This window comes from Vipera ursinii (assembly GCF_947247035.1).
Source record: "Vipera ursinii genome assembly, chromosome: 1".
Taxonomy (NCBI): domain Eukaryota; kingdom Metazoa; phylum Chordata; class Lepidosauria; order Squamata; family Viperidae; genus Vipera; species Vipera ursinii.
In genome coordinates, this window is record NC_139512.1 from 24,260,608 (window position 1) to 24,272,382 (window position 11,775).

Genomic DNA, 11,775 nt, shown 5'->3' on the forward strand with positions numbered 1-11,775 from the left:
TACACCTGGTTAATTTTTACCAATCTACAAAACATAACTGTTGAGTCGCTTTAATTCTAAATAGGTACCATCTCAGCTCCCTATGATCATTATAGGCATCAGGGTAGACCAGGATTCCATCTGTGGCTCCAGAAGCACCCCAAGACTGTACCTATCATTTTCAGTAGCCAAATAGATTATTTTTACTCGGTTGCAGAGGTTTCTGAGAAAGTGAGACTTTTAGAGAGACTTTTGAGATAAAAGGCCTCATTTTAAAAAAAAAAACCTGAAACCGTTGCCATCTTTTTGATTTGCCAGCAAGTATGCCAGCCTGTGATTTAGAAATACAATACTTGCCCACCTTTGATTTTCTCCAGGAATTTCAATTCCCCCATCACCACCACAAGAACAATCAGTAGAACAACCTGCCTTCAGAAGCTGTGAATGCTACAACACTGGAGGTTTTTAAGAAGAGACTGGACAGGCATTTGTCTGAAGTGGTACAGGGTTTCCTGCCTGAGCAGGGGGTTGGTCTAGAAGACCTCCAAGGTCCCTTCCAACTCTATTATTATTGTTGTTACAAAGTTATTAAGTAAGTTGGACTAAGAGCAATTGGCCCCTATTCACCCAGTAAGTTTCCATGGCTGAGGCTGGAACCACACCTCGGTCTCCTTAGCCTATTACACCAGGATTCTTTTATTGTCCATGGCAAAATATAAAATATTATATGCATATAAATATTTCCTTGAGCCTAGATATCAATGTTCACTCTCTGATATGCTCCAGAAATAGCAAAAGGCAAAGAAGTTTGGAAAAAAAATTAACTAATGGTAAAGGAGTGATTATTTGCAGATTGTTAATTATATCTGCTGGCCTTGTTTACATGCAGACATTCATTCCATGTTCATTCCATCTCCAGGGTCTATCTACAGCTGATCAATCCATGCAAACAGTTTTCCCCTGTCAGTGATGCCACCAGCTGATTTTTTCATCCCTACCTCCACTGTCTGTTGTTTTGTCAGCCTCTCAGGGCTGTCAGTGTCTTGATTAAGAAAATCTGAGGCTCCTTGAAATGTGATACCAGAGACAGTGCTGTAACTCCTAACAGATGGCTTCTGTTCTGTTGGCACAATGTATTTCATGTTTGCTTAATTAGTCGCATGTCATATTGAAAGCTGAAACATGTTTGCATGCCAGGCACAAGCACAGAAGAGAAAGACTGGCCTCAGCCTTTAGGTATAGCCTTCTTAAGCTGGATACCCTCCAGGTATATATTTTGTAGAATCAAAGCAATGGCATGAACTTTAGAGGTTATCTCATCCAATGTGCTATCCTCAACAGATAACCATCCAGCCTCTGAAGAACTCCTATGAAGAAGAATCTATCACATGTAGCAAGTTGTTCCACTGGCTGCCAAACCGTATATATGGGAACATATATTAAAATCCCAACACATTTGGAAGATGTCAGCTGACGATTCTGGGTTCAGAAACCATATTAAGCTATGACTTAACTGTGGCTTTAAAAGAAATGCCCTGGTTCATGCATAATACTCAGCCATAAATCATGGTTTACAGCTATAATGGCTGAGTTCAAGCATTATCACACCAAACCAAAACCAAGCACAGTTGGGTAATCTATCAACCCAACCATACAGTATAGCTATGATGCACCAAGCAAAAGCCAATCTTATCTGGAGAAGTATTGCTCTATACTGTATTCTTTGTAATATTTATTTTGACTGGACCAGAAGAAGAAAAAAAAGGCCAAACCTCTCTAGACAAGAACTCATCAGTACTTTTCCACTTAGTGAACTAGAACCCTCAAAATTCCTCAATTCCGCAGCCAAAAAAGTGCTTCACTCAATGTTAGAACATGTATTTTGCATGCAGAAAGTTATTTCTAGCATTTCCATTTAAGAAATGTATTTGGCTGATTGTGGAATTTATGCCCACGGCATGCCAGTCTGTAACATTTTACAGTAAGATATTAAACACTGTTGAGTAACAGCATTGAATAAAACAAATCAATAATAATGCATAAACAACCCCCTCCAAAGTCCTCAAGCAGTAGATTTGATTTGTGCTTAAGATTGTAAGCCGCCCTGAGTCTTCGGAGAAGGGTGGGATATAAATGGGATTAAAATAAAATAAATAAATAAAATGCAAAACAAAACAAACAAAAAAAAAAGCCCTGGATGGGAATGCTTGTTTATAAAAATAGGTCTTTGATTTCTCTTTTAAGATCAGCTTGTAAAGGCAAAGGCCACTTCTCAGGTGCAGGGAGCTCCTGGCCTACTTGTTTCTAACTGGTCTTCTTAGCAATGCCTGTAATAAGAAGCCCAGCTAGTAAGGTGGTAGACAAGGTGTTTCTGAAGGTAAGCAGGACTCAAGACATAAGAGGACTTGTTTGTAAAAAAAAAACATACAAGAAGTTAGTGAAAGAGTCAGATGTTCCTGGAGGGAAACACACAACAAAAGATTGGTTGCTGCATTTTGGACCCACCACACTTAAGTTTCCTTCAAAGATTCCTGTACACAAAATGCATTCTATTTGAGAGGTGGATAGCATATGGATCACAAAGGCCAGGTCACCATTGTCCTTGGAAGGGCAGAAGTTAGTAAGGGAAGCACTCTTAAATGGGATCAAGCACATTTCTCACTACTTTGCTCACATCCAGAGTATAAGCCCTTTCCTTCAGGGGGAATGTCACTCCATCTAAGGTTGGCAACATCCCTTCCAAAGAATGAAATTGTCGCCAATCCTCACACTTTAGCTTCAGCTTTAATCCCTCACCCTGGCTGCCTTCCAGTCCAAGCAGGAGGTAACCATAAATGCCAACACATCTTTTTTTAAAAAAAATCTGAATTATCCACATAAAGATGGCACCCATGATTTTTATAGTTTTATGATTGTTTTTATATATTTGCTGTTTCATTGTTGTACGCCACCCAGTATCACTTCCTATGGGATGGGGGGGAGGCATATAAATTTGATCAATCCTTCCTTCCATCACTACTGTCTCTTCCTTTCATTTCCAGCTATTTCTCCTACTTTACAGCTCCAGTTCTGTCTCCACCACTAACATCTATTACAATTCTCTCAAAGTTCCAGAAGTTGAGTTTCCTATTACCCAATTCTTGGTTAATTCATTATATCCAATTCATTTGTTTCTCATTAATCCAGTTCTCATAAATCTAAAGTAGAAGAGAATATCTGTAGCTCAGGGTTGAACTGTGGAGTCCTTGGTGCTCACTGAGCTTGTTTGTTTGGTTGAAGACATTTCACTACCCATCTAAATAAATCATAAATCTTCAATTAATATTAAGGCAGTATTTCTATTGCAAGCCTGCAGACTCCATGTCATATCTCAACATCTGCCTGCCATATTTGTATCAATATCCAGAGTCTTCACAAGTACTTGATCTACATTATTTGATGTGGGGGGGAAAATAAACCTAGCCAGTTTTTTTAAAGGTTGAGAAATATATTAAACAAAACAAAAAGCTTTGCTGTATGGAAAAAATATTCAAATGTTGGAAATAAAATTGGAAAAACTTTGGGCAATACAGCAGGCAATAAAATAAGATGCAATTGCCATGTACCTTTAAACGCCTAGTTTTTAGAAACAATCGCCTGAAAAGTAAATATTATACAACTCTGAAATTGTCAAACCTGCCTGAAGTGAAAAATTTCCTATAGAAAAATTTGACACTGGAAAATTTCCAAAAACATTTTTAGTTTGCCTATTTTGTCCCATATTCCTGCACAAAAGTATAGGGCTACCAAGTCTCTTTACTGCTCTCTATTGGTCATCCAGACATCTGTAGTGCAGATATGGTATGCCTAACTTTGGTTTGGGACAGCAAGGCCATTCACACAGCTAATATTAGATTGACGTCTGATTCCACTCTCAGGCTAGAACCAGGGAAATATAAATTCAGCTTTTTCTTGACCATAAAATTTGCTGGCTAGCTCACCTACTATATTTACCTATAAAGTAACTGTTTGGCTTTCATTACTGCCTTGTATGAAGTCAACCACTATAGTTAGTAAACCACGTTTTAGTATGAAATATGTACTCAACAATATGTGATATGTTCAAAACACATTAACTCGGTCCCCCACATTCAATTACCTCAGCTACAAATTCTCTTATACTGTATATTGATCTAACAGCTCCACTAGATGGCGCTTCCTTGTTACTTTGCTTAGGTTCAAGGATGATAATCCCCTGTACAGCTGTCAGTATTCATCCCACACAGATTTCAGCATAATTGCTCTAAAGCGGCTCTTTAATCAGGTGCGACTTATTGCAGTCCTGAGTAGCATAACAACTGTAAGGCCAGGCCAAAGTGAAATCATCTTCTTGCCCCATACTGGACTTTTTTTCTACACCTACCTAACTTCCTAGACTGTGGGGAAATTATTTTGATTAAGTTATGATTAGCTTAACCATGTTTTATTGGATAAATTGCAATAGTTAGGTTGATGCAAGAGTTATTTAATTCATTTCTGGTATTTCTGCATTGCCCAGCTCAAAACTGACTCCTGGCAGTTTACATATTTTTTTTAAAAAAGAAAAAGAATGCAAAAGACATTCAACCTCAGAAATAGACTATAATATGCTAAGCCATAAAGTTTCTTAGATGAGAAAGACCAGTTTCCAGAGATCCAAGATGGTGGAATTTTCAGGTTCAGAAAATCCAGTAAAACTGAAATTTAAAACAATACTAGGCTTGCTGAGATTTCTAATTGTTATGTGAGCACACAATGGATAATCGTAAAGCTCAGTTCTAAATCATGGTTTACCAAAGCTTTGCAGCAATTAGCAAATTTGAGGAAATCTACAAGGGGTGGAGGCTCTAGAGTAACCAAAGCAGCAACCGTACACTATGAAAAAAAGGTATTTCTCCTTGCCGCCCCTCTAAATGACCCCCCCCATATTTAGAGGGTTCATCTTGTTCTGAACGTGATAAAACTATGTCCTCCAACCTATTGCCAAGGTGCAGTGGCGTAGCGTGGGTTGTCAGCACCCAGGGCAAGGCAAGTAATTTGTGCCCCCTAACCCGTGGATTTTAGCACTCGAGTCTCTTCCACCGCTGCACTGTCCCTCCCCCAGATAGTCCCTCGCTCTCTCTCCGCACCGCACCGCACGTCTGGCACCCCCTGCTCCACAGTGGGCGGCGACCCGGCGGCTCGGATCGGATTCGCACAGCCAGCACTGCAGTGAGAGAGAGAGAGTGAGCCAGGCAGGGGCAGAGAGCTGCGAGTGCGAGCGCGCCCCCCCCAGATGTTGCGCCCGGTGCGGCCGGCCCCCCCTGCACCCCCCACGCTACGCCACTGCCAAGGTGTGCAGATCTCTTCAGCCCAGAGGGTTGCCAAATTCAGTGATGTACATTTTTTTAAAAAAAAAACCTAATTCAACAGAAGTCAATCTTGTCCTCTCCACCGCTACCATTATTTTTTCTGGAAAATTAAAATTCCAGGCTAACGGTGTCTTTTCTCTGTAAGATACATCAAATTATTTAAAAGCTAAAGTTTTAACTTTTCTAAGGTTCACTTAGAAAGAAAAAGGGTTTGCTGGAAAGAAAAGTGGATCAGGACAGATATGAGGCAACATCAGAGTTCCCCAACTGTATCCCCATCAGGCTTCTGCCTCCAAGATATGTCAGGACAGTAGTAAGTCCCAGAATTGCTAGCTACCATAGCCGTGGACCTCTGGATTCAGCAGTCCCAATTCAGTTTTCAGAATGTTCCTCCTAAATCAGGGAGTTGGTAAGAAGAATGTAGCAAGCAAACCAGACATTTGCACACGTGCAAGCAAACATTTTAAATGGCAGCACTCCTCAGTTTCAGGAAGAAGTATTTTGTAGCAATTAAATAAGATCTTGAGGAAGCCTGAAAGCTTACCAATGCACAGGTATTCTTGCCTTACTTTAGCAGATAGTATTCTCCAGCTCAAGAGAAGGGGGAAAAGCAGACAATGACAATACCTCTGGAATCTGTCTCCTTCAGGGATAAGATTACTTCTGCCACTGAAGCCCAGGAGGATGGGGAACCCTGGAGGTGTACTGGCCCAAGAAACTGCAGGAAAGAAATTCGTATTCTGATGACTGAATGAGGTGATAAAAACATTTATTTAAGTTCTTTTGTTTGTGATTATCAGCCAAAATTGAAAAGTATGTAGAACTCTTTTTTGTTATCCATTGGGACTGCTGATCAATCACAGGAAAGAACAGTCCTGATTAAGGACAAGGTCAGAGAAGAGGAGGGTGGGCCTTGCATTTGTCTTTTGGCTTACAACTCTTATTACTTTTGACTGTTTTGAACACGAGGAACTGAATACCACAAATAAAGCAGCTGTAGGAAAACCACTAAAAATGAAGAACACGCTCAAGCCATTTTCCTTCCATGGATTTCCTACTTCAGGCAAATTAGCTAAAGGGTAAAATATCTTTGTAAAATGGCTAGTGTGTCTCCTTAAAAGCTACAAATTGCATTGCCTCTACCTGGAGAAGATCCTTTGTTAAGCAAATAGTGTGTTTTCTCCCTGCTGATTTACTCAGGAAGCCCCCCTCAGTTTGGAAGGCAACACTTTGTGGGAGGCTTGTTTTGATGCATACTTATTCAGAATTTCCAGGTGATGGAGACATGGCAGAAGATGCCATTTGCTGCATTTAAGGTCTATCCAGGTTTCTGTAGCCAAGAAACATATTTGGCTGTTTCAAAATCAAAGTATATGGGTTACAAGTCCATGTATACATTTGTACATTGCTGGGAAAAATATCTTAGGTATCTGGTTTGCTGAACTTGCTAAATTTTAAGTTATGGTTTACAAACCGTAATAGACAAACCCAACTATAAATCAGAAAGATATAAACAAAGCTCTCTTGTGGCTTAGTTTAAAGTATGAAGCAGCTAACTGCCTTATATTTAGATTATAGATTTCTCCAACATACCCATCCTTTTAACAGAGGTAAAAGGTAAATTTCCTTCATGTCAACCTTGACTTCATGGACATATCCATATAGTTTTCTCAGCAGCAGTATGAAAATAGTTTGCTGTTGTCTTCTTTCAGGATTTTTTTTTTACTTTGCCGCCTAGCCTACACTCCTGGTGTCTCCTGGAGGAACCTATCCAAGTTCTATTAAGGTCCAGACCTGCTCAACTCCCAAGCGTAGATAAGGTTGACCAGGTGGTGCCCTCTGCTGAGATTTTAAATCCACTCCTATACACGAGTTATTTTTGAAATTAAAAGCTTTGGGGCTTATAGAAATGGTCATTTTTCCTGACCACTGGTAATAACATTTCTTAGCCAGAAAATTAAAATAAGACATATACTATACAGGCCAAATGTCCTACTTTGCACATACTGGGTTTTATTGTTTTTTATGTATTTTAACTTAACTTATTGTTCTAGTTTTTGGGCATCTTGTTTAATCTTTTTTAACTTTTGTATTCTTGTTTTTTAACATGTATTGCCCTGTTCACCACCCTGAGTCCCTCAGGAGAAGGGCGGTATACAAATATAATAAAATAAATAAATACTGGTGGCTATCTTGGAAAATGGGAATTATTCTATTTTTAAAAAAAAAAACAACACACGCCTATTTGTGTAAGACGTTGAGGCACAGATAGGTTTTTAACTACAATGGTTGAAAAGAAAACATCGACAAAATGTTATCTGCTAAAATCAGTCGTAATGACTTGACTCTAAAACTACCTCTCTCTACTGATCCTTCCAAGTACCCAGAGAAAACAGTCCAAAAATAATCTAACAGCGAACTATTGCTGCCGCTAGTGCAAATCTGTGTCCAGCAGTAACCCAAGGTCAAATGCCAGCATGGAATCATATGCCATCAACAGAGCTAAGCCCTTTTGCACAAGATCTCAGCCTTCTGAGCAAGTTGACTACAGCTCTAGAGACAGCAGTCCCTCTGAGACACAGGGTTAGAAGTCAGCATCTTGGCTACTAGTGCTCACAGAAAAGGGAGAATGTGAATAGTTTCTCTCTGGTAGAGCTTTTACTCAGGAACTGCACTATAGCTCTATTTTGGAGCTACTGTCACTATAGGGCTTAGAAAATGGGGATGAAAGACATAAGGATGCCTTCATTTGGCAGAAGGATAGGTGGAGGATGTTTCATACTACACTTTATAAGCAAATTCTTCTCCTACTAAGAAGAAAGCTGTATTCTTGGCCCTTTGCCAATCTCTAGTAGTTCTTCCCCAAATGAGTAGCTATAATGCCTGAATCCCAGTGGTAATTGGGAACACCAGGAGTATTTTGTCTTAACTTATCTGGAAAGCAGCTTTTTTTTTTTTTTTGCTCAAGGCCAAACTATCTGCAATACTCTCTTGGCTGCAAAGATTGCCATGGGAGCAAGTGGGGTGGTGGTGGTAATGATGTCACATACATTGCAAACTTAGTTGTGGTTTGTAACCAATGCTTATGGTTTAGCTTGATAGTTGAATCCCAGACAAGTGCCAATTATTTCAGAAGCCAAAATGAAGCAGAACCTGGCTTAGTATGATATATGAATCCAGTTAAATGCGTTTATTTTCCAAGCACTAGATATCCAGGATGAGGATAACACTGATACATGCAAAGAAAGGAGGATTAATACCACTGGTGGGTTTGGTAATTCCCTTCCCTGTTCCTTACAACTTGGATCAAAGAACCCTGGTTCAGATATCACCTATTGTTCTCGTCTAGCCAAGAAGTCTCTACTCCAATTATCTGCAATTGTCTAAGATTTCAGTCAAAGGAATTGAATTAGAAAAGAGCTGGAAGGCACCTTGGAGTTTTTCTATCTAGTCCAACCACTTTCTTGAGCAGGAGACCCTATACCGTTTCAGATAAGCGGCTGTCCAGTGTCTTCTTAAAAATTGATGGAGCACCCGCAACTTCTGAAGGCAACCTGTCCCACTGTTAATTGTTCTCACTGTTAAGAAGTTTCTTCTTAATTCCAGATTGTTTCTCCCCTTAATTAGTTGTTTCTTGCCTTGCTTTTTGTTGCTTTGGAAAATAGGTTGACCCTTCTTCTTTGTGGCATCTCCACATTGCTTATTGCTTTCTGGACAAGAGTCCAGAACTGAATCAAGGTCCAAAGCATGGGCTTTGTCACTGAACTTTATTCTTGCTCCCACTGCAATTAATTCAGTGAAGGAAAACTAACTAGCAACTTTCTATCCAAAGCTGCAAAACAATTTTCATTAGGAGCCAAGCAAGAAGTCCATAGTCCCCACCATGTGGAACTGCAAAAACCAAAATGATCAGTTCTGATTAATCACAATATTCTGGAATCTTAGAACAATCCTTTAAAGAGACATTCCAGGGATTAAATACATTTGTATGCAAAGCATGCACTCTAGCAGTGAACTCTCGTTTCCTAGGAATGCATAGGTGTGGTTTAGTTTTCCATTCTCTTCGTAGGCTAGTCTGACTCAATGAAACAAGCCAAGGTCAATCTGAGAACTCCTTGCAAAATGCATTTCTAAAATCCTGCAGAAGTCACTGCAGTGGAATGTTGAGGAGGTTAACTAACTAGAACCCATTTCTTCTACCATCTGCATTAATCCAAAACACAAAATTGCAGCAGGAAATCTCAGGACCAGGGGGAAATATGTGTAACATTTCCATCTGCTATGGTTCCTTTCTGTTTTATTGAGAACTTTAGTTTTTAGGTTGGTTAAAAATAAACTACAGTTTTTTAAAATAATCTTTTTCAGGAAGTCCTATATAGTTGGGAGGTTTTTTAACTTGGTTATTAGAAAAGGAGTTGGTAAAACTGAAATGAAAGTTAGAGAGTTATAAAATCAGAAATCTTGCCTCAATTTTCAACTATACTTTTGAGTATCAGATGATAGCGATAAGGAAATTATTGTTGGAGCCTTTGCTGGCAAGAATGAGACTAAAAGCACATTGTCCAAATCGTGATTATGATTGAAAGGTGTAAGTCTTCATGAGCTGCTGCTCACTGTATACATCTGATGAAGTGAGCTGTAGCTCACAAAACCTTTCAGTAAAATTTGTTAGAAAAGGTGCTTCTAGACTCCTCCTTTATATTTTATGAGAATTAGTAGCACCGGTTTCCTGGGTTTACATTGAATGCTCATGTTAGGTCTTTGAAAAATTCAGTGTGAGAAACGTGGATCAGGATCACTCTCCAAATAAGAAAGAACATCAGCTTAATTCTGGAGGATTTAAATGAGTCAAATAGCATAGGGATGTAAAAGAGGAATAGAACAGAAATGGAATGGCAATCTACCCTACCCTATTCTTATTCCATTCAGGCCACCAGTTGTTTTTTTTTTAAGAATTACCGTATGTCTTTTTAATTTCTGAAGCATGACATACGAAGCATGGGTTTGAGAAAAAAATACAACCTTTTTGTAAATGTCTTTCATTTTGATTATCTGTATGTGTATGAGATGATACCACTCTAATGGAAGAAAGTGAAAAGGAACTAAAGAGCCTCTTGTTGCAAGTGAAGGAGAGTGCAAAAGTTGGGTTGAAACTTAACATTAAGAAAACCAAGAACATGGCATCCGGCCCTCTCAATTCCTGGCAAATAGATGAGGAAGAAATGGAGATAGTGACAGATTTTATTTTCCTGGGCTCCAAGATCACCGCAGATGGGGACTGTAGCCAAGAAATTAAAAGATGCTTGCTCCTCGGGGGGAAAGCCATGGCAAATCTAGACAGCACGCTAAGAAGGAGAGACATCACCCTGCCAACAAAAGTGCGTATAGTCAAGGCTATGGTCTTCCCAGTTGCAATGTATGGCAGTGAAAGTTGGACCATTAGAAAGACTGAGTGCCAAAGAATTGAGGCCTTTGAACTATGGTGCTGGAGAAGAATCCTGCGAGTCCCTTGGACGGCCAGGCAATCAAACCGGTCAGTCCTAGAGGAGATCAACCCTGACTGCTCTTTAGAAGGCCAGATCCTGAAGTTGAAACTCAAATACTTTGGCCACCTAATGAGAAGGAAGGACTCACTGGAGAAGAGCCTAATTCTGGGATTGAGGGCAAGAGAAGAAAGGGATGACAGAGAATGTGGTGGCTGGATGGAATCACTGAAGCAGTAAGCGTGAGCTTAAATGGACTCCAGAAGATGGTAGAGGACAGGAAGGCCTGGAGGAACGTTGTCCATGGGCTCGCGATGGGTCAGACATGACTTCGCAGCTAACAACAATGTGTATGAGAAAGAAGTCGGGGTACCAAATCTGAACTCCAGAAATGCCGAAAACCAGTAGATGGAAATAAAGAGAAATGGAAAAACTCATTTTTGCAATTCAGATCAAGAAGGCCTTGAAAACCTGGGGTGCACCTAGTAAAACCAATCAGAACCTAGGAAGAGGTCTTTAAGAGCAGTCCTAATAAATGAATAACAATGTACATGCAGTATTTCCTAGCTAAAAACCAGTTCCTAGCCTTTTGCGCAATTTTTGATATGAATGGGGACCAGGCTGACCAACAATAAGTATTTATTTGCTGAATATTTTTACTTTTTTATTTTTTATTGTTTTAGAATTTTAGAATTACAAGCCACCCAGAGCCACTTGGTTGAATTGGGGGTGGTGGTGTAGAAATTGAATGAATAAATTAATTAACAGTAACAACAGACTTCAGCCTTTGCAGAATATTGTAACTCTGCTTCTCTAAAACTCAACAAAACTTTACCAAGAGTACCTACTAAACAAGAATATTTTTTCACAAATATGCATAAGAATTATCTTTTCAGTTTTCGCCCTACATAGGTTTACTGCAATCCAGTTCTTATCTCTATTCT